The following is a 22207-nucleotide window of genomic DNA, read 5'->3' as shown; positions in this document are numbered from 1 at the left end:
TTTAAATTAAAGAACCCCTTTTATTTGAAGCTCCGTGTACTGTATTAAAAGAGGTCTGAATCTGAATATATATATATATATACAGATATAATATATACTATATTTAATTTAAAAATATTTATTATATATACATATAATATATTAATATAAATATATCTGAATATATATATATATATATATATATATAGATAGATAGATAGATAGAAAGCTAATTTCTTTAGTTTTACTGATGTGTTGGTAATATTGAACTCTGATAACTTGAATATTGTTGTACAACATGGAAAAAACTTGAGAAATGATGAAAGATCTTTTTGAATTGTAGCTTAAGCTTTATTGATATTAGCATCCTGTATTTTAAGATGCTTTACTTTGGCCTTGTTCCAGGTCAAGATCATCCTCTCCAGAACTTGGATGGCGAGTCCCAGCCCAGAGGTCCAAGTGAACTGGTATATGGTGACCCGACTGGTCACTAGCTGTGAGACATTGAATGAACATTTGACACACACATTGAAAAGACTAAACAAACATTGAATGAACATTTGACAGACACATTGAAAAGACTGGGTTATTTATTTTATTAAATTTTTTCATGTTGGTGGGATTGAGGAGGTCTTCGAAGTATTCTGCCCACCGGCCCACAATGTCCCGAGTTGAGGTCAGCAGCACACCATCCCCACTATAAACAGCGTTGGTGTTGTACTACTTCCCCCTCCTTAGATGCCGGATGGTGGACCAGAATCGCCTCGAAGCTGTGCGGAAGTCTTTCTCCATGGCCTCTCCAAACTGCTCCCACGCCTGAGTTTTTGCCTCAGTAACCACCTGAGCCGCATGCCGCTTCGCCCGCTGGTACCCATCAGCTGCTTCTGGAGTCCCACAGGCCACAAAGGCCTGATAGGACTTCTTCTTCAGCCTGACAGCATCCCTCACCGAAGGTGTCCACCAACGGGTTTGAGGGTTGCCACCACGACAGGCACTGACAATTTTGTGGCCACAGCTCCGATAAGCCGCCTCGACAATGGAGGCATGGAACATGGCCCACTCAGACTCAATGTCCTCCACCTCCCCCGGAACTTGTTCAAAGTTCTGCTGGAGATGGGAGTTAAAGCTCCGTCTCACAGGGGATTCCACCAGACGTTCCCAGCAGACCCTCACAACACGTTTGGGCCTGCCAGGTCTGACCGGCATCCTCCCCCACCACCGGAGCCGACTTACCACCAGGTAGTTGTCAGTGGACAGCTCTGCACCTCTCTTCACCCGAGTGTCCAAGACGTACAGCCGGAGATCCAATGAAACGATGACACAGTCGATCATCAAACTGGTGCCAAGTGCACATATGGACACCCTTATGCCTGAACATGGTGTTCGTTATGGACAATCCATGACGAGCACAGAAGTTCAACAACAGAACACCACTCAAGTTCAGATCGGGGGGAGGGGGGATGCGTTCCTCCCAACCACAGCCCTCCAGGTCTCACTGTCATTGCCCACGTGAGCGTTGAAGTCCCCCAGCAGAACAAGGGAGTTTTACAACAAGGGAGCGGCACTCAGTCAGTTGAAACACCTTTCCAAAACCAGTTGCTCTCATCATCCTGAGAGAACTGAGAGACAACTGTGTCCAACTCCTTCCCAGGAAAGTAATAGTCCATTATCTTCTCCATACCCGTGGTCGCCACGTATCCAAGGCCCCAACCAAGTGGGATAATGAAGGGAACGAGCGTCTTCGTAACGCTAAACATTGTTACTCTGCACAAATCTGAATGTCCAAGAACCGCAGGGAACTCACTCCACAGTACTCCAAAGTAGCTACTTTAAGTTACTTTGAAAACATGGTGTGAAGGACAGCAACGCAGATCCTTAACAGTATGTTGAGAACGATCTAACACTACTGTATGTCTCTGGATCTTTGGCTCAAGCCTTTTCAACCATCTTTGTGTGCTGGGAGGAGATGGCATCAAACGCCTCATCTCTGTGCGTCATGGCAGTAAACAACATGGGCTTTTTGGTGGTAGGCATTGCTACTGAAATCCCCATCCCAGAACCAGGTAGCACTGAGAAAGCCTTATGCTTCTTGACTTCAGTGATGTCATTAAGTTTGATGGCTATATTTCTCTTATTCCTGTAGCTCTCAATACACAAGTAGTTCTCTGTAACGTACAGGACTCTGGGACTTATGTACTTTTTTGGGGTCTTCCTGTCTCTATCAGGCAGCAGGCCAGCCGTTCTCACACACTTGGCAGAGGGCGCTCACTCTCCGGAAGGTTGAAAGCCTCATGAAAAGCTCCTCTCTTTGTGCTGTGGTATCAGCCGCCGCTTTCTTCTCGTCTGGGACTGAGAAGAGCAGCATTACAAATGCTCCTTCAGGCCCTTGCTGTGGCAATCCATCTGCTCAGGGCGGTGTTGCCATGCTCCTTCAGCTGCAGGTCGGTGGGTAAGTTGGGCCAGGAGGTGTAGGGGGCGTCAAAGCGCTGCCGTAGCTTGGGGCACCTTTTAAAGATCAAGTCAATAATGAATAACTTGATCCCTACAAAAATACCTATGATAAAGCCCAGCAGCTGGTATGGAAACATGCATGAGAAGATAAAGGCCAGCTACAGTCCCACATAGATCTTTAGGGTGAGCTCTGGCCGGACCCACATGCACAGATTTTTTATCTTCTCAAGGATGTCGGCCATGTTTCCAAAAAGCTTCTGAGCTTTCTGAGCAGCAACGAGAGCCAAGTGGACCATCTGAAAGACAATTGGGTTGTCTTCTGGATGTTCCAGTGGCTCACACACGTCAGGTACGATGCTCCACTGGATCCTCCAGCCTCTGGAAATTAGATAATTTAGGGAAAGGCGGAGAATCACGAGGAGCAGGAAGATGGGGATGGTCCAGCCATGCCACGCTGCGTACATGTACACAATAAAGACAATGGCAGTAGTGTACACAGAGTACCAGTTGGATAAGGCAGACAGGTTGCTCATGAAGTATGCCACAGGTCTGAAATCTCGTTCGAGGCGTCTGATGTTGTCAGTTAGCTTCCTGGGACGTAATGGGTCCTCTCTCTCCACAATCGTCTCCTCTGGCTGGAAACAGAAGTATTCCATGTAAACTCCGAAACGATTGTGAAGCCAATTCACAAAGCTCTCGTTAGGTTTTTCTGTTGGTTAAGGGGATGGAGGTTTTGATGACTGAGATGGAGAATCCTGAACTTCTAATTTTATGACTTTCTGTTCCAGCTCAATGCTTTTGGATCGTTCTTTCTCCAGTTCGTATTTAAGTGAATCTATGAGGGGCTCATCTTTCAGTTTCTTCAGCTCTTTTTGTAAAGCGATTCTAGAAGTCCTTTAACCTCATTCAAATCACTCTTTGGCTTTTCCTCCTCTCTGGGCAAGAAGCGTGTTTTTGTCATGACGTCGTCGCTGCTTTCTGTGTCCGATGTGCTGGGCGAGTCAAGGAAGTTGTCCCATCTTTGGAACCAAAACTGGATTTTGTCAAAACACCTCAGCATTTTGGGCGCTATGGAAACGATCAGAGCAGTTCTGCATGTGTCAAGCTGAAATAATGACTACATGTAATCACAAAAATATATGTTTGACATTTGCTAAAAGTAGTTTTGGTCAAAACTGCTTTAAACAAAAGAGAGGGAAGAAGACATGGAGCAAAGGTCAACTAGACCAGCCAAATAAACCAACAGTCATTTTATTGAACTCTGGGAGGAAACTGGAGAGAACCCACTAATGCACTTGGAGAAAATGCAAACCCCATGAAGACAGAAGAACCCAGGCTGGAATTCAGACCCAGGCAAATGTTTTATTCAAAGAAAAGAAATGTTTTAATCACACCTAAGCACAATTTAGAGACCAATTAACTAAACAGCCTTAATTTCAGACTGTTGCAGGAAGCCGGAGAGAAACCTGTCAAATCTTTTTACCTTTCAATCCCATAGTTTCATTTAACTGAACACATCAGGACACATGTTCAGTCCCAGTCAGATTTCTCCAGCCTCGAAATGGTCAATAATGATTTGTTCTGGGATTTTTTCATCTTCCGAATTTGTTATTTTTAGCTCCTCTCCAAAGGTTCCTTAATCATGGTCAAGAGGAGGGGCTGGAGAAACCGTAACTTCAGGTGTGACTTCATTTTTTACCTTTTCCCACAGACATCCGTTGGTTGTTCCTTGAACTTGAAACTCTTTTCCAAAAGCAGTTGCTCCCAGCATCCTGAGAGACCTGGGAAACACTTTTGTCTGCTATCATCGCATACCCGACGTCGCCATGCATGCAAGGTCCCGATGAAGCGGGAGCGTGGAGGGAAAACGAGCCTCCTTCTGGCACCGAGAAGAGCATTAGAAATGCTCCTTCGGGCCGTGCTCCATCGGGCCTTTGCTTTGGCCTTCCACCTGCTCAGCAAGGTGTTTCTGGGGTCCCTCAGCTGCAGGTCAGTGGGTAAATTAGCCCAGAGGTTGTAGGGGACGTCAAACTGCTGCCGCAGCTTTGGGAACCTTTCAAAGATCAAGTCAATGATAAAAATCTTGATCCCTACAGAAACACCTAGGATAAAACCCAGCAGCTGGAATGGTAACATGCATGAGAAGATAAAAACCAGCCAAAGTATCACATAGATCTTAACAGTGAGCTCTGGCCGGACCCACATGCAGAGGTTTTTTATCTTCTCAAGCATGTCGGCCATGTTTCCAAAAAGCTTCTGGGTTTTCTGAGCAGTTTTGACAATCTAGTGGAACATCTGAACGATATTTAGGTTGTCTTGTAGATGTTCCACTGGCTCACCCATGTCGGGTATGATGCTCCACTCGATCCTCCAGCCTTTGGAAATTAGATAATTTACAGAAAGCTAGAGAATCATGAAGAGCAGGACGAAGAAAAAACAGGCAGTCATGTGCACAGAGCGCCAGCTGGACAAAGCAGACAGGTTTCTAAAAAAGTGTTCCACAGGTCTGACGTCTTTTTCAAAGCGTCTCATGTTGTGGGTCAACTTAATGGGGTTTAATCCGTCCTCGCTCTCCTCATTTGCCCCCTGGTGAAAATGGAAGTTGTCCAAGAAAGCTCTAAAACGGTCTTTATAAAACTTTATAAATAATGTGTTTTAAATTTTAAGACTTTGAGTAAAAAATATCAAGTCTTTTCAAGTAAACAGCTTCAAGTTGAGTCAAGTCCCAAGTCAATGGCATGAAAGTCAAAGTCAAGTCCGAGTCTTTGAGCATTTTTTCAAGTCAAGTCTCAAGTCGTGATTTTAACGACTCGAGTCCAAGTCATGTGACTCGAGTCCCCACCTCTGTTGACAATCCAGTGGAACATCTGAAAGATATTTAGGTTGTCTTGTAGATGTTCCACTGGCTCACCCATGTCGGGTATGATGCTCCACCCGATCCTCCAGCCTTTGGAAATTAGATAATTTATGGAAAGGCGGAGAATCAAGAAGAGCACGACGAAAGAAAAGGTCCAGCCAAGCCACACTGTGCACATGTAGACAAAGAAAAAACAGGCAGTCATGTGCACAGAGCGCCAGCTGGACAAAGCAGACAGTTTTCTAAAAAAGTGTTCCACAGGTCTCATGTCTTTTTCAAAGCGTCTCATGTTGTTTGTTATCTTGATGAGGCTTAATGGGTCCCATTAAGCCCCAAGCTTTTTATAGTTTTTCTGGCTTCTTCTCTTGCTTATCCCTCTTATGCTTTAGATTTATCTGTCGAGTTCCAACTTTGTTGTGGGCATTTTTACCCGACTCTGGAGAGCTAACTGACTATGCTCCTATTCCCTCCACCATCTTGTCCGAAGTCCATCTAATATACTGGATGTCTTACTTTTACACTTTGATTCATATATAAGTGACATGAATGAAATTTTACAAATTCTAAAATCTAAAATAGTAAAGCAGTGGTCCCCAACCTTTTTATTACCGCTGACCTGTCAAGACTTGGCAGTTTTGCTGCGGCCCGGCGGGTGAACCGTCAGATAATGCTTCTGCACGTTGGTGTTCCTGCTGAAGCCTTTTTTTTTTTTTGCCCCGATTTTCCCTTTACGACAATCTTACAACGTCCTGCAGTGTGTGGTGTGTTGAATATGCCTGATCTAAAATTGGGCATATTCAACATTGTCTTGGCCCGATTATCGCAGCCTGTGGGGTTTTCCCTGACTGGGAGCGAGAGCGCAGCCTGTTGAATGAGACAGGTAGCCAATCAGAAAGCGCGATGACGTAAGAACAGAGGGAATCCCAGACAGTTGACATGGCAACTGAGAGTCTGGTGGACATCAGAGGTGATATGTGGAAATGTTTATTACTATATGTAAATGTCATTTTTATATATATTTACTATATGTGGTAATGTTTATTCAGTTAAAAATGTTAACTACGAAAAAACATAACTCAACTCCAAATCATAGTGCAGCAAATAGAGTGGCTGCTCCCGTCGTCTTTTATCAAACGCCTTTTCTTTTAGTTTCGTCTTTTATCGCGTAAAATGAGTCCACAAACTATCACTACTACTTCTACATAGTAGTAGGAACAAGGAACAACAGAAAAATGCTGAACAAATGGTTTAATGCAAGGATGATTCTGGGAAAATAGCGGGGCGACATGACAATGCTTCTATTTCTACGATTAAATCTGAAAATGTTTCTGCTTCTGTGACTGCATCTGAAACAAAGGGAGTTAATCCCGCACCTTACAATTCTTATTCTTCTTCTCTTCCCACACATCTGTACCCGGACTTGAGTGCTCTCTCTGTGTTGGATCCGGACCTCGACGCCTACCCGATTCCACCACTACGACAAGCGGTACCTGCACCAACAGCTGGGGTCCCTCAACCTTCAACAACAACGGTTGCAGCAGCAGCTGCTGCTCCTTCTAAGGAGGTGGCAGAAATTCTTGTGCCCGAGGATGAAGAACTGTTCAGTGATGAAGAGGATGAAAAGATGGCGCGTCCAATACAAGTTTTCAACTGAGGACGTGGAAAAAAGGGTAGGAGAGAAGATGATCTCAGATCTAGAGACAGGAACAAAGGACAATCTTCGAAGCCAAGCGTGGCTCCTGAGTTGAGTGCACCCATGGTTGAGGTTATGGGTCTGATGGACCAGATGTCGTCTTTCAATCTTGGACCACCCAGGACGTTGAGGACCCTGCAAAAAATCTAACTAATCCCCTCCATTCTGGAACTGTCTTTGCTGATCAGCTCGGTGAATTCTGCCGTGAATTCCGGCCTACGGGAGCAGAACTGTGGAGACTTCTGGCCAGAAAATTTGAACCACTGATTTGGCAAAAATTCATGTCTTTTTGACAAAACCTGAGGACCGATTAAAGAACATTGACTGGGATGACAGTGACAATGACAATTATAAAACAATTCTCACTGGACTTGCAAATACCATAAATATTACGTTTCCGGTCCGAATAGACACGACCTCCATCTATACATAAAAAAAAAAAAAAAACGACCAAATGGGAGTACTGATGACTTCATTCATTTCCTTATGGACACCGTTACAACATATGGAGGCCATGCCAGGCCAGATACTTTCAACAATCAAGCTCCACCTGGCCCTTGGGAAAGTATTACCTGTGATGCCATAATTAAAGGATTGCTACCAGACATCTCAAAGGAACTGAAACAGAGCTATGTGGGTTGGGCTGAGCAACCCCATTTAGAAGATGTCAGACGTTATGCCAGACATGCACAGCAGCAAGTGGACAGCCGCATCAGAGAGCAAAAGGACATGGTGGAAAAAGAACTTCATTTGGCTGCTGTTACAATGTACTATGATCAATCGATGAGAGAAAGAGGACAACCCAGAGGACGAGGCCGTGGCCGGCGAGGACGAGGCTAAGCTCCTCACAACAGAGATGCTGATGTTTGTCACAATTGCGGGGAGCCTGGTCATTACCGCTGGCACTGTCCCAGGAATTACAGGAACATGGCAGATTGACTAGAAGGGGCGTGCGAGGACGGATCGGCTCAGGGGGTGCACTCAACCGAGTGTAACGTAATGCACACACACACCTATACAAGCAAATTGTGTGAATGTCAATGATCCTGCTCCTTGCAATGAAGAGCTGCTTGCTGACTGTGAGGATTTGAATGAGTCTCCTGTTTTTTCTGTTTCTGGCAAAGAAGAGCTGCTTGCTGACAGTGACACATTTGACAAAATTCTAAATGCAATTTCTGACTTAGAAGAGAAATTTGGCTTTAAAAAGCAAACTTATGCTCATTTTGCATCTCATGCATAAAAGGCCGTCCCAACTTTTGATTTGACTATTTCAGGGAAAAAGGTGTCCTTTATGGTTGACTCCGGAGCAACATCTTCAATTGTGAGAAAAAAAGAATTTAGTATTCCACCAAAACTTAGTGGGAACTGTCTAGTCACTGTCTGCCTGCCTGAGGTCATGTAGTAAAGGAGAGAGTTACTACCCCTATTGCATGTAAAACTCCTCAAGGATTCTCTTTCAAACATTAATTTTTGTTGTCAGATATGTGCCCAGTAAATGTTATAGGGCGAAATCTGATGTGCCGATTAGGGATTCATCTTGTCTCAACACCGGAGGGCGTAAAAGTTGCATCGCGGTCTGATTGGACTCACACAGCTGTGAAATTTGACTCGTCTGCTCTTAACTATGTTTATAAATGGAAGCTTCCAAATTCAATTCTTTCAGAACAACGTCTTGCAGAAGTAAAAACTTTAATATCTCTTTTTTCCGATATTAAACAGCATGATGAATTAAACTGCATTTCTAATGTTTCATTGGGAGCTGATTGTGATTATGAGAAGCGATGGTTCCGAGCTCCTTCTGAAAACTGTCAACATCTGCTTTGTTTTGGAACACACACACAGCAGGTTTGGCTGTCTCTCTCTCAGCTGAGCAGAATTGCAAAAATTGGAATAGAGTGATGTAGGATAATTTATTCATGCGTGTAAAAATGAGACTGATTGGATTATTTCACCTGCTGACCCAAATGTAATGTTTTCTGAACGCATGTCGGCATTCAAAAAATTGTTTCATTGTGCAGTGCACTGTCAAAAAACTGTGGAATTGATTCCTACCACAGACCTAAATTTTGGAACATGCTTTTTATCTCACACAGATCTGTCTTCACTACCAAAAGCACTCTCTAAAGTTCCTGATGACTTTTGGGCTAAAAGCAAATATGATGTAGGTCTAATTAAAGGGTGTGAACAAGTTATTACCCTGAAATCCCTTCAAACCTGAAGCTGTTGAAGGCATAAAACGTCTTTTTGAAGCTCTACAAAAAGCCGGCATCATTGTTCCCTGTAATAACTCTCCAGTTCGCTCACCAATATGTCCTGTAAAAAAAGGCAAAGATCCCTGGGGAACGTCAAGAATGGAAATCCTCAGGGGCTGTTTATGAAAATGGAATATGGATGGGTCCAAATGGCAAGCCGTGCCTTCCTAAACATATTTTCCCACACTTGGCAAAACTGACTCATGGTTTTGACCATGTTTCAAAGTCTGGAATGATTGCTGCACTTACAGCACACTGGTTTACAAAAGGATTCAGTTCTTTTGCACAAAGACACTGTAAAACATGCATGATTTGTGCAACACACAATACAGGGAGAGGTGCGAGCGCATCTCAGGCTGCACAGCCTCCACCTGACAGACCTTTTAACTATTTGATGATGGACTTTATTGAACCTTCCCCTGCTGAGGGGAAGAAATTTTTGCTTGTTTTGCTTGTACATGTTTAGCAAATGGGTGGAAGCTTTACCATCAAAGCATGTGGACAGTCACACTGTAACTAAAGCTCTGCTGACTGAAATGATTCCACGATGGGGTATTCCTGACAGGATTAGCAGTGACAATGGCACACACTTTGTTAATGCTGCATTAACTGAAGTGGGAAAGTTTTAGGTACGACTCTAAAAACTCACTGCGGGTATTACCCACAGAGCGCATTTTAAAGACCAAACTAGCTAAATGCTGTGAGAAAACAGGTCTGTCATGGGTTAAAGCCCTACCAATCGTTTTGACTTATATGAGGATGCAAAGAAGAGCCAGGATTAACCTCAGTCCATTTGAAATCCTGTTTGGCAGATCTCCTAACTTGGGTTTACGGCCTCAGAGGAAGGTCCTTCCTTCCACTTCTGTCTGTGATGATGCAAAGTTGTCTTACTGTCAAAACCTGTCGAATGTGATTTCTCAAGTTTTTCAGACGGTGAAAGACGCATTGCCATGTCCTGCCGAGACTCCACTACATGCCATCAAACCCGGTGATTGGGTCGTGGTGAAAGACTTTCGGAGGACGCATTGGAACTCCAAACGCTGGCAGGGACCCTTTCAAGTGCTACTCGTCACAGTTACGGCTGTTAAGGTTGCAGAGCGGGCAACGTGGATTCACACCAGCCAGTGTAAACGGGTACCGGAGCCTTGAGAGGACACTCATCCTGACTGAGAGGAATTCGTCCAGCAGTCGACAGAACAGCAGACCAAGGAGAACGACACGCAACTTTCTGAATGAGGATAAATGACCTTACTGCTGCTGGTGTTAAGTGCTAGTAACCTCTGACACCGCAGACAGCCATGTTTCATTTCTTGCATTGCTGAATACCTTAATTTTGGTGTTAAGTGCTAGTAACCTCTGACACCCATCATTCGGGAAAAGAAAAGAGACGACACAAAGGAATACAGAAGGGACAAACACATCAACGAACATTGGTTGTTTTGTACATCAAAAGGCTCCCCAACCAAAGAACTATTGCTGGTCCACTGGCGAGTGGTCGAAGTGGGGATCGAAGATTAAAATAAATACTAAAAGAGTTCCTGAGAGAAAGAAAGAAAAAGGGAGTTCATCATGACGGCGATCACCCTTTCATCTTGTTCCAATTACAATTATTTGTGTTGGCTATTTTTAATTTTTTGTTGTTTGTTTGTATCACTCAGGTGGTGGGGTTTATTTCCCTCTGATAAGGTGGAAAATTTTCCTCTACATGAATTGCGAGATATTAAATGGCTGTCTACCGTTGATTTGCAACTTAAACATTCCACTCCTTACGCCTTGAATTTGTGGTACCACTATGCAAAGTATATTGCAGCACACTGGTTTCCATATTGAACAGGTCAAATTGCTATGTTTGCTCACACATGCCTTTAGCTGCCCACTCCCCAATGGTGATTCCACAGCCTTATCCAAACATCTCTGACTTGTTTCCAGACATTTTGAATTCTCCTCCACTTCCAGCTCTTAATGGTTTCACAAAGCTCTTTCAGGTCACCAACGCATTCTTTGAGGAACCTTTCATTGGCCCTGTTCACATTCCACCTGAAGTAGGATTTGACTGTTTTTTGAATTCCAAAGTTGAACTGATAGGTCACACTCCTACATTTATGGACAATATACCCCATTCATATTGCAAATCTGTACTTGTTCCTTGCGCTCCGTATGCTAACAATGCTTCTCTTAATTACTCTCGAGCTCCTCCAGGAACTATCTGTTCCCCTTATTACCAGGTGCCAGATGCCCTTGGCACTTTGCCCCGAATTGATATGTTCTGGCTCTGTGGATATTCCCTTTACCTGGCTCTCCCAGCATATTGGGCCGGTAGGTGTGCCCCAGTTATAGCAGAGCATTCTTATGCTGTTGGCAGTATAAAAATTCATGAGCAACACCGACGGGTCCGCAGATCACCCATAGACCCGCATGACCCGATTTGGGGTTCAAATGTCCCAGAGGATGGCAAGTTGTGAACTCGGGGTCAGAGGGCTGTTCTATCCTTCCTTCCTTAGGTATTGGTAAAGTTATGCTTCGTGTGGAGACTTTGAGTTACAGGTTTGAGTCATTTGTTAATGATGTTTTGGTTGGTCTTGGAGCGGCTAAAGTCGAATTAACTGCGTTAAGCCTAATGGCTCTTCAAAATAGAATGGTTCTAGATCAACTAGCATCTTCTACAGGGGGGTTGTGTGATGGCGGGTGCTTCTTGTACTTTTATTCCAGCTGATGATGAAGATGGTGGTGCTGTTACTCATGTACTGTCTAACCTGACAGCTCTAAAGAACGCTCTTAATGATGACCATGCTTCTCCATCTGATTGGTTCTCGTGATTTTCAGGTAACGGTTGGAGACAACTCCTAATAAAACTTCTCACACCTGTGTTTATTGTATTGGGGATATTAGTGATCTTCTCTTGCTATGTGAGTCCCCTACTTAAAAGGATAGTAGAAATTCTCATTAACGTTCATCTCCTGAAGTACACTTTCCTTACTCACAAAACCGATCAGTTCCGTAACCCTACCTACCTGAGTGATGATTCTGATGACTTGGACTTTTTGTCCTCCAGTGATGAGGAGGTTAATGTGTGATGTTTGGCTTTTTTGTCTTTAAATAGTTAATCATTGATATTTTCAAGCTAGTATCCTAGCTTAGCTTTCCTATCCTGCTTTGCGCATTACAGAAATGTCTATGTTTTACAAAAACAAATCCCTGTCCTTTCTGCATGTTCTGAATATGCATTTTATATTTTGATTTTACATTTCATTTGATCTGGAAATATGTTCGTTTTTTTTCTTTTTAGCTTTTTTCCTTTTAAGTTTTAGTTGGAGTTTCCTTGTTAAGAATTGTGGCATTGGTTTTAAATTGCTCAAATATATGTGATTCAGTACAAATTGTATTTCTAACTACTTATCGGGAAGGTTTTCTATTAAGCTTGAATTTTTGTTCGACACTGATTTTTGTTTTTTTTTACTACTTGATTTTATTATTTCTTGGGTTTTTTGTTGTTGTTTTTTTACTTTTGGTTTTAGCTTTTGTGTTAAATTTTTTGTGTGTGTTTTTTGATTTTTTCATGTCTTCAATCATTGGTGTGATTCCTCCACAACGTCTCCCTGGCAAGGACGGGTTGCAGGATAACTTTTCCTACCTGACAGTCATATTGTTACAGGGTTCAATAAGTGAATGCCGGTAGGTTTTTCGTATCTTGCGTATATGTTTTTTTGTTGTTGTTTTTTTCTTTCTGTCACATCTTCCAGGATAGTGTTATGTTATATCTTTTAGCCAAAGAGGGAAATGATGATTAATATTAAATATTATATTTACTTATAATCAAAAGGGGGGGAAATGATGTGGAAAAATTACAATAAGGTCACACCTGCTAGTTGTATTACTTTATGTTTATTCTAAGTTTCTGAATAGTCCCAAAAAGATAAAGCTATTTGGGTTACATGTACAAGGTTGGACACTGTTTTTCTCAGCTGCATGGGAACCAGTCTGTTTCCTATGTTGTGGATCCCTTTTGTATAAAACTCATGTGTTGTCTCTGCCTGGCAGAGCTTTCCGTTCAGACTTGCTCCATTATTGACTGTCCTACACGCTCTCTGACTTGTGCGCAATTCATGAATAAACCTGATTGAGTGATTTTACCTGAACAGTGCTTGGAAATAGATTTTTCCACCACAGTGCTAAAATACAAAGGTCTCGTTGGAGCCATGAGTTAAGTTTGGATTTACGTTCTTTAATCTTGTTTTCAATAGTTAAGGTTGATTCTTGGTTTTTGGTTATAACAGTTCCCAAGTATTTCATTTCAGATTTAATTGGAATGCTAGATATTTCTTTTAGGGGAGTGTCGTGAATGGCTATAAGCTCACTTTTTTTTTTAAACTTAGCATTGGTCCTGAAAAAAGTTTAATTTTATCAATTACAATTGGAACTTGCTTGTGATTTTTTAAGAAAATGGTGGTGTCATCTGCTAACTGGCTAATGATTAATTCTGTACCGAAAACGTCTTATTTCTCAATGTCTGCACAGTTTTTAAGATAGCTTGCTAACATTGCTGCAACCAAATTAGAGATATGGGGAAAATGGGACACCCTGGAGGAATTCCAACATTAATGTTAAATCTAGCTGTGGTGCCCTTAGGTAGTATTACACAACTATTAATGTTTTGATATAGACCTCTAATTAAGTTAAAGTTTGCTCCAAAACCTAAATGTTCAAGAACTGAACATAACATAACATTAGCATCATCTCTGTAGCTTTGTCCACGGAAGATAATTCAGTTCAAACATTAATTACCGAACACCTGGATTCTTCGCTCATGTGGCCATGGAGTCGTCTTCTCCAGCAGGTCTCGGCTCAAAAATGTCCTTCTCTTCCGTTTTACCAGTTAGGGTGCCACGGTACATAAACGAGATTTTTTCTACTTCCGGTAATTTTAGACCTCTCTGTAACAACAGCACCACAAGCTGACAAAAACAAGAATTACAACCAGTCGGTGAAATAAAAGCAAAACATGGTTTACAAAATACATTTTTGATATGTACCCATTTTTCTCCTGGTTACGTATACATGTGTAGTTCACATGTGTAGTTAATATTCAGCCATATTCATGTTTCAGGTTTGATGTATAGCTCTTCACATAAGCGTATATTTTTGAGTTCCTGTAAGATTGTTGTTATGAGGGGCCGTTTAGGACTAAAACTATGTTTTGTCTCACACACTCTACTAAAGACTCATACGCACACACAAAATACTAAAATTACACATATACACTATTAAAATATCACACACACATAAGATACAGACATACTGTTCTGAATGATAGGTCGATGTATGTGTGTGTGTGAACTAACACTAGGCTGGGAGGAATTGCCCCCCCAATCTGAACTCTAGTGGTGTTCTTTTGTTCCATAACTAACACCATGTTCAGGCATAAGGGTGTGCACTTGGCACCAGGACACCCTAGGCCGCAGTTCGATGATCGACTTTGTCGTCGTTTATTCTGCAGCCGTACGTCTTGGACACTCGGGTGAAGAGAGGTGCAGAGCTGTCCACTGATCACTACCCGGTGGTGAGTTGGCTCCGGTGGTGGGGGAGGATGCCGGTCAGACCTGGCAGGCCCAGACGTGTTGTGAGGGTCTGCTGGGAACGTCTGGCGGAATCCCCTGAGACCGATCCCATCTCTGGCAGAACTTTGAACACGTTCTGGGGGAGGTGGGGGACATTGAGTCCAAGTGAACCATGTTCCGTGCCTCCATTGTCGAGGCGGCTTATCGGAGCTGTGGCCGCAAGGTTGTCGGTGCCTGTCGCAGTGGCAACCCTCGAACCCGTTGGTGGACACCTTAGGTGAGGGATGCTGTCATGCTGAGGAAGGAGTCCTATCAAGCCTTTTTTGGCTTGTGAGACTCCGGAAGCAGCTGATGGGTACCGGCGGGCGAAGCGACATGCGGCTCAGGTGGTTACTGAGGCAAAAACTCAGGCATGGGAGCAGTTTGGAGAGGCCATGGAGAAAGACATCCGCACGGCTTTGAGGCGATTCTGGTCCACCATCCAGTGTCTCAGAAGGGGGAAGCAGTACAGCACCAACACTGTTTATAGTGAGGATGGTGTGCTGTTGACCTCAACTTGGGACGATTGTGGGCCGGCGTGCAGAATACTTCGAAGACCTCCTCAATCCCTCCAACATGCCTTCCATTGAGGAAGCTGAGCCTGGGGACTCTGGGTTGGGCTCTTCAATCTCTGGGGACGAGGTCGCCGAGGTGGTTAAAAAGCTCCTCGGTGGCAGGGCCCTGGGGGTGGATGAGATTCGCCCGGAGTTCCTTAAGGCTCTGGATGTTGTAGGGTCGTGTTGGCTGACATGACTCTGCAATATTGCATGGACATCGGGGGCAGGTCCCCTGGATTGGCAGATTGGGGTGGTGGTCCCCCTGTTCAAAAAGGGGGACCGAAGTGTGTGCTCCAATTATAGGGGTGTCACACACCCGTTTTCAGCCAGTTCAGATTTTCCTGACGGTTTGGCCCGTTTTCAGCCCGTTCAGGAGTTTGCCCTGATCGGTTCGGCCCGTCCAGGAGTTTCTCCTGACGGTTCGGCCCTTTCAGAAGTTTGCCTTGACCGATTCGGCCCATTCAGATTTTCCTGACGGTTCGGCCCGTTTTCAGCTCGTTCACCAGTTTTTCCTGACAGTTCGGCCCGTTCAGGAGTTTGCCCTGGTCGGTTCGGCCCGTTCAGGCGTTATTCCTGACAGTTCGGTTCGTTCAGGAGTTATTCCTGACAGTACTGCTCGTTCAGGAGTTTCTACTGACGGTTCGGCCCGTTCAGGAGTTTTTCCTGACACTTTGGCCCGTTCAGGAGCTTCTCCTGACGGTTCGGCCCGTTTTCAGCCCGTTCAGATTTTCCTGACGGTTCGGCCCGTTCAGGAGATTCTCCTGACGGTTCGGCCCGTTTTCAGCCCGTTCAGGAGTTATTCCTGACAGTTCGGCTCGTTCAGGAGTTTTTCCTGACACTTTGGCCCATTCAGGATCTGTGTCCTCTATCAAATTATGGGCAAGAATATTTTTTCATACACTGGTTTGTGAATAAAAACGTAGGTCTGACGTTAGAAAAACCGTTTCTATTTATATTTTTATAATCGTCCTCGCTATAGCGGGACAAAACCCGCCTCGCCCATAAACACAGAAATGTTTTGGCTGCAGAGAAACTTCTGACTTTAACTTCATCATTCTGCTAAAAGCCCGGTTCACTACAGGCAGCTTGAGTCGGTCCACCGACAGATAGAAAGAATATCTGATTTATATCAGACATCCTGATATAAGACACGGTACCGACTGTCACCACGAGTCGCAATGCAGATCAAAGCCCCGGTACCACCTGGTACCACCTGGTACCACCTGGTCTCTGTTCGCTCTGCTTCTCCTTAACGTTTCTACCAGGCGGGTTAAAGCTGCTGCTGACAGGATCTGGGCTGGAGGTTCACGACTGTAAATAGAAGTTATTGCAGAACCTCAAGTGTTAAAGGAAGATTCGGCCCAATTAGAGTTCATGAAATAAACATCAGAGAAAATATTGTAGCAATAATTAGAACCGCAGCAAAAAGCCAACGATCTGATTGGATGCTGGGAGACACCAGTGTGTTCAAGTTGTGCTAAAAGCAGTTAGCCTGTCAGAAAGCTATGCTAGCCTAAAATAGCCTCAATGCTAAACATGTAGCAGCTAATGCTAATGTTAGCATTTATAATCACATTTCTTTTTTTCTTTTTTTTTTAAAGGTTTTATTGGCTCTAGCGGCCTTTATTTGATAGTTACTTGACAGGAAAGTGGGTAATGAGAGAAGGGGGAAGACATGCGGCAAAGGTCGCCAGGCCGGGAATCGAACCTGCGACAGCCGCAACGAAGACTAAGGCCTCCTTATGTGGGTTGTACTTAACCCCTGTGCCACCACAGCACATCCCTCATTTATAATCACATTTCTACAGAAACTCCATGAAATTGCGAAGATAAACGGATAGAAAAACATTTTGAAACCTGAAGAACAGATTAAAAATGATAAACATCTTTGTTGTTTATTTCTATGACTTGTGATGTAAAGCACAAGTTCCTCTCAACTACACCCCTCCGGGTCTCACTGTCAATGCCCACGTGAACGTTGAAGTCCCCCAGCAGAACAAGGAAGTCCCCAGGAGGGACACTCTCCAGTACCCCTTCTAAGGACTCCAAGAAGAGTGGGTAATCTGAACCGTCGTTCGGCCTGTAAGCACAAACAACAGTCAGGACCCGCCGCCCCACCCGTAGGCGGAGGGAAGCTACCATCTCGTTTACCGGGGTAAACCCCAACATACAGGCGCCGAGATGGGGAGCAACAAGTATGCTCACTCCTGCCCGACGCCTCTCACCGTCTCTCACCTATGAGACACCTACAAAAACACCTATGATAAAGCCCAGCAGCTGGAATGGAAACATGCATGAGAAGATAAAGGCCAGCCACAGTCCCAGAGCTCCCTCGACGCCTCCAGGTGGTCCCAGAGCTCCCTCGACGCCTCCAGGTGGTCCCAGAGCTCCCTCGACGCCTCCATGTGGTCCCAGGATTCCCTCGTCGCCTCCAGGTGGTCCCAGGGCTCCCTCGTCGCCTCCAGGTGGTCCCAGGGCTCCCTCGACGCCTCCAGGTGGTCCCAGGGCTCCCTCGTCGCCTCCAGGTGGTCCCAGGCTCCCTCGTCGCCTCCAGGTGGTCCCAGAGCTCCCTCGTCGCCTCCAGGTGGTCCCAGGGCTCCCTCGTCGCCTCCAGGTGGTCCCAGAGCTCCCTCGTCGCCTCCAGGTGGTCCCAGAGCTCCCTCGTCGCCTCCAGGTGGTCCCAGGGCTCCCTCGACGACTCCAGGTGGTCCCAGGGCTCCCTCGACGACTCCAGGTGGTCCCAGAGCTCCCTCGTCGCCTCCAGGTGGTCCAGCCCCTGTGCCGACATTGTTCGCCGGACCCGCCTCCAGGGATTCGCCAACGAAGTTGCCCCCTTGGTGGATGGATGGATAGTTTTGGCCCCACTTGGAGAACATTCAATCTCCATGAAGACAGAAGAGCCCAGCCTGGGTTCTCGAAGCTGCGGCAGCGGTTTGACGCCCCCTACACCTTCTGGGCTAATTTACCCACCGACCTGCAGCTGAACCAGAAACACCTTCCTGAGCAGATGGATTGCCACAGCAAGGGACAGTCATGTGGCAATCCACAGCAAGATGACCCAGGCAAACATTTCAGAAAATAAAAGAAATGTTTTAATCACACCGTAGCAGAATTCAGAGACCAGTTAACTAAACAGTCGTGATTTTAGACTGTGGCAGGAAGCCGGAGTACCCGGAGAGAAACCTGCAAACAGGAAACTACTTTTTGATATTTATGAAATGTAATCACAAAAATGTATGTTTGACATTTGCTTAAAGTAGTTTTGGCCAAAACTACTTTAAGCAAAAGAGAGGGAAGAAGACATGGGGCAAAGGTCAACTAGACAAGCCAAATAAATCAACAATCATTTCTTTGGACTCTGGGAGGAAGCCGGAGAGAACCCACTAATGCACTAGGAGGAAATGCAAACCCCATAAAGACAGAAGATCCCAGGCAGGAATTCAGACCCAGGCAAACGGTTTAGTCAAGGAAAAGAAAAGAAATGTTTTAATCACACCTGAGCACAATTTAGAGGCCAATTAACTAAACAGTCTTAATTTCAGACTGTGGCAGGAAGCCGGAGCACCCGGAGAGAAACCTGCAAACAGGAAACCTGTCAAATCTTTTTACCTTTTAATCCCATAATTTCATTTAACTGAACACATCAGGACACATGTTCAGTCCCAGTCAGATTTCTCCAGCCTCAAAATGGTCAATCATGATTTGGTTCTGGGATTCTTTCATCTTCCAAATTTGTTAGTTTTAGCTCCTCTCCAAAAGTTCCTTAATCATGGTCAAGAGGAGGGGCTGGAGAAACTGTAACGTCAGGTGTGACTTCATTTCTTACCTTTTCCCACAGACATCCGTTGGTGGTTCCTTGAACATGAAACGCTTTTCCAAAAGCAGTTGCTCCCGTCATCCTGAGAGACCTGGGACACATTTTGTCCGCTATCGTCGCCATACCCGACGTCGCCATGCATGCAAGGTCCCGATGAAGCGGGAGCGTGGAGGGAAAACGAGCCTCCTTCTGGCACCGAGAAGAGCATTGGAAATGCTCCTTCGGGCCGTGCTCCATCGGGCCTTTGCTTTGGCCTTCCACCTGCTCAGCAAGGTGTTTCTGGGGTCCCTCAGCTGCAGGTCAGTGGGTAAATCAGCCCAGAGGTTGTAGGGGACGTCAAACTGCTGCCGCAGCTTTGGGAACCTTTCAAAGATCAAGTTGATGATAAAAATCTTGATCCCTACAGAAACACCTAGGATAAAACCCAGCAGCTGGAATGGCAACATGCATGAGAAGATAAAAAACAGCCACAGTATCACATAGATCTTAACAGTGAGCTCTGGCCGAGCCCACATGCAGAGGTTTTTTATCTTCTCAAGCATGTCGGCCAGGTTTCCAAAAAGCTTCTGGGTTTTCTGAGCAGTTTTGGCAACCCAGTGGAACATCTGAACCATATTTAGGTTCTCTTGTAGATGTTCCACTGGCTCACCCATGTCGGGTATGATGCTCCACTCGATCCTCCAGCCTTTGGAAATTAAATAATTTACAGAAAGCTGGAGAATCATGAAGAGCACGACGAAAGAAAAGGTCCAGCCATGCCACACTGTGCACATGTAGATGAAGAAAAAACAGGCAGTCATGTGCACAGAGCGCCAGCTGGACAAAGCAGACAGGTTTCTAAAAAAGTGTTCCACAGGTCTCATGTCTTTCTCAAAGCGTCTCATGTTCTGGGTCATCTTTATGGGGTTTAATCCGTCCTCGCTCTCCTCAGTTGTCTCACGGTGAAAATGAAAGTTGTCCAAAAAGGCTCTGAAATGATCACTGATCTTCATGTTGGCTTCTGGTCTCTGAAAACTGTTTGGGCTCAATGTTGGAGCGCAACACATTAAATCTTTAGAACTTCTTTGATCTATTGTGATGTACATGATGTCATCTATGACCTCATCAGTGAGCTCACTGGACTTCTGGGGCAAGGTCTTGCTTCTGATCGTTGCTATGGAAACGATCAGAACAGTTCTGAATGAGTCAAGCTGAAATAATGACTAAATACTTAAATATTAAGTAATATTTTTTATTTAACATGAAGAGATTAACAGTAGATTTCTACATGATTGAATTTTGTGGTTTTCCGTACCTGCTGTGGTATAAGTGGTTGTGTATTCCAACCCTGACTGGTTTCGATGGAGCATGGTGGCGTGGCGAAGTGACCTGTAACGCCATTGCCATATGTTTGGCTCTAGATTCCACATGTTTCAACTGAGCTGCACCAAACTTGGCAAGAATGATCCTGATTGGATGCCTGATGATCCTATATCGTCATAGTCTGACGTCATCTAAGCCCCGCCCTTGAAGGTTAGCACTTGAAGCTAACGTCACTGTGGTAACAACCGCCTCTTCCGTGGCAACACATACAAAAAATGAGTCTTTTATACAGAGAAATACAAGTCCCATCCCCATTCATTCATTCAGCCTAGTGTTAGTTCACACACACACATACATCGACCTATCATTCAGAACAGTATGTCTGTATCCTATGTGTGTGTGATATTTTAATAGTGTATATGTGTAATTTTAGTATTTTGTGTGTGCGTATGAGTCTTTAGTAGAGTGTGTGAGACAAAACATAGTTTTAGTCCTAAACGGCCCCTCATAACAACAATCTTACAGGAACTCAAAAATATACGCTTATGTGAAGAGCTATACATCAAACCTGAAACATGAATATGGCTGAATATTAACTACACATGTAAACTACACATGTATACGTAACCAGGAGAAAAATGGGTACATATCAAAAATGTATTTTGTAAACCATGTTTTGCTTTTATTTCACCGACTGGTTGTAATTCTTGTTTTTGTCAGCTTGTGGTGCTGTTGTTACAGAGAGGTCTAAAATTACCGGAAGTAGAAAACATCTCGTTTATGTACCATGGCACCCTAACTGGTAAAACGGAAGAGAAGGACATTTTTTGAGCCGAGACCTGCTGGAGAAGACGACTCCATGGCCACATGAGCGAAGAATCCAGGTGTTCGGTAATTAATGTTTGAACTGAATTATCTTCCGTGGACAAAGCTACAGAGATGATGCTAATGTTATGTTATGTTCAGTTCTTGAACATTTAGGTTTTGGAGCAAACTTTAACTTAATTAGAGGTCTATATCAAAACATTAATAGTTGTGTAATACTACCTAAGGGCACCACAGCTAGATTTAACATTAATGTTGGAATTCCTCCAGGGTGTCCCATTTTCCCCATATCTCTAATTTGGTTGCAGCAATGTTAGCAAGCTATCTTAAAAACTGTGCAGACATTGAGAAATGAGACGTTTTCGGTACAGAATTAATCATTAGCCAGTTAGCAGATGACACCACCATTTTCTTAAAAAATCACAAGCAAGTTCCAATTGTAATTGATAAAATTAAACTTTTTTCAGGACCAATGCTAAGTTTAAAAAAAAAAGTGAGCTTATAGCCATTCACGACACTCCCCTAAAAGAAATATCTAGCATTCCAATTAAATCTGAAATGAAATACTTGGGAACTGTTATAACCAAAAACCAAGAATCAACCTTAACTATTGAAAACAAGATTAAAGAACGTAAATCCAAACTTAACTCATGGCTCCAACGAGACCTTTGTATTTTAAGACGAATTTACTTATCAAAAATGGAAAGTTTGTCAAGATTGATTTATTCAACTTGTAGCACTGCTGTCCCAAATAGCTTAACTAAGACTATTAACAAAATGAACATGAACTTTATTTGGAGAAACGGGCTACACTACCTATGGAAAAGTGATATGGTCAAAGAAATCAAAGATGGCGGTCTGAAAGTAATTGACTTTGAAT

The 22207-nt window shown here is 44.1% G+C and overlaps 1 long non-coding RNA gene and 1 pseudogene across 1 annotated transcript; both read right to left on the bottom strand.

The window, feature by feature from the left end:
• Positions 1-1908: 1908 nt before the first annotated feature.
• LOC114153227 (GRAM domain-containing protein 4 pseudogene) lies at positions 1909-4137 on the bottom strand (annotated as a pseudogene).
• Positions 4138-8970: 4833 nt separating this feature from the next.
• On the bottom strand, positions 8971-11010 carry LOC114152631 (uncharacterized). Its single transcript, XR_003597189.1, has 2 exons — positions 10587-11010; positions 8971-10510 (listed from the first exon to the last, which is right to left on the bottom strand). It is a non-coding gene; the product is annotated as an uncharacterized LOC114152631 (long non-coding RNA).
• Positions 11011-22207: the final 11197 nt, after the last annotated feature.

The sequence above is a fragment of the Xiphophorus couchianus genome, chromosome 11, assembly GCF_001444195.1.
Source record: "Xiphophorus couchianus chromosome 11, X_couchianus-1.0, whole genome shotgun sequence".
Taxonomy (NCBI): Eukaryota; Metazoa; Chordata; class Actinopteri; order Cyprinodontiformes; family Poeciliidae; genus Xiphophorus; species Xiphophorus couchianus.
Note: the sequence above shows the minus strand (reverse complement) of the source record. Positions and strands in the feature narration are given on the sequence as shown.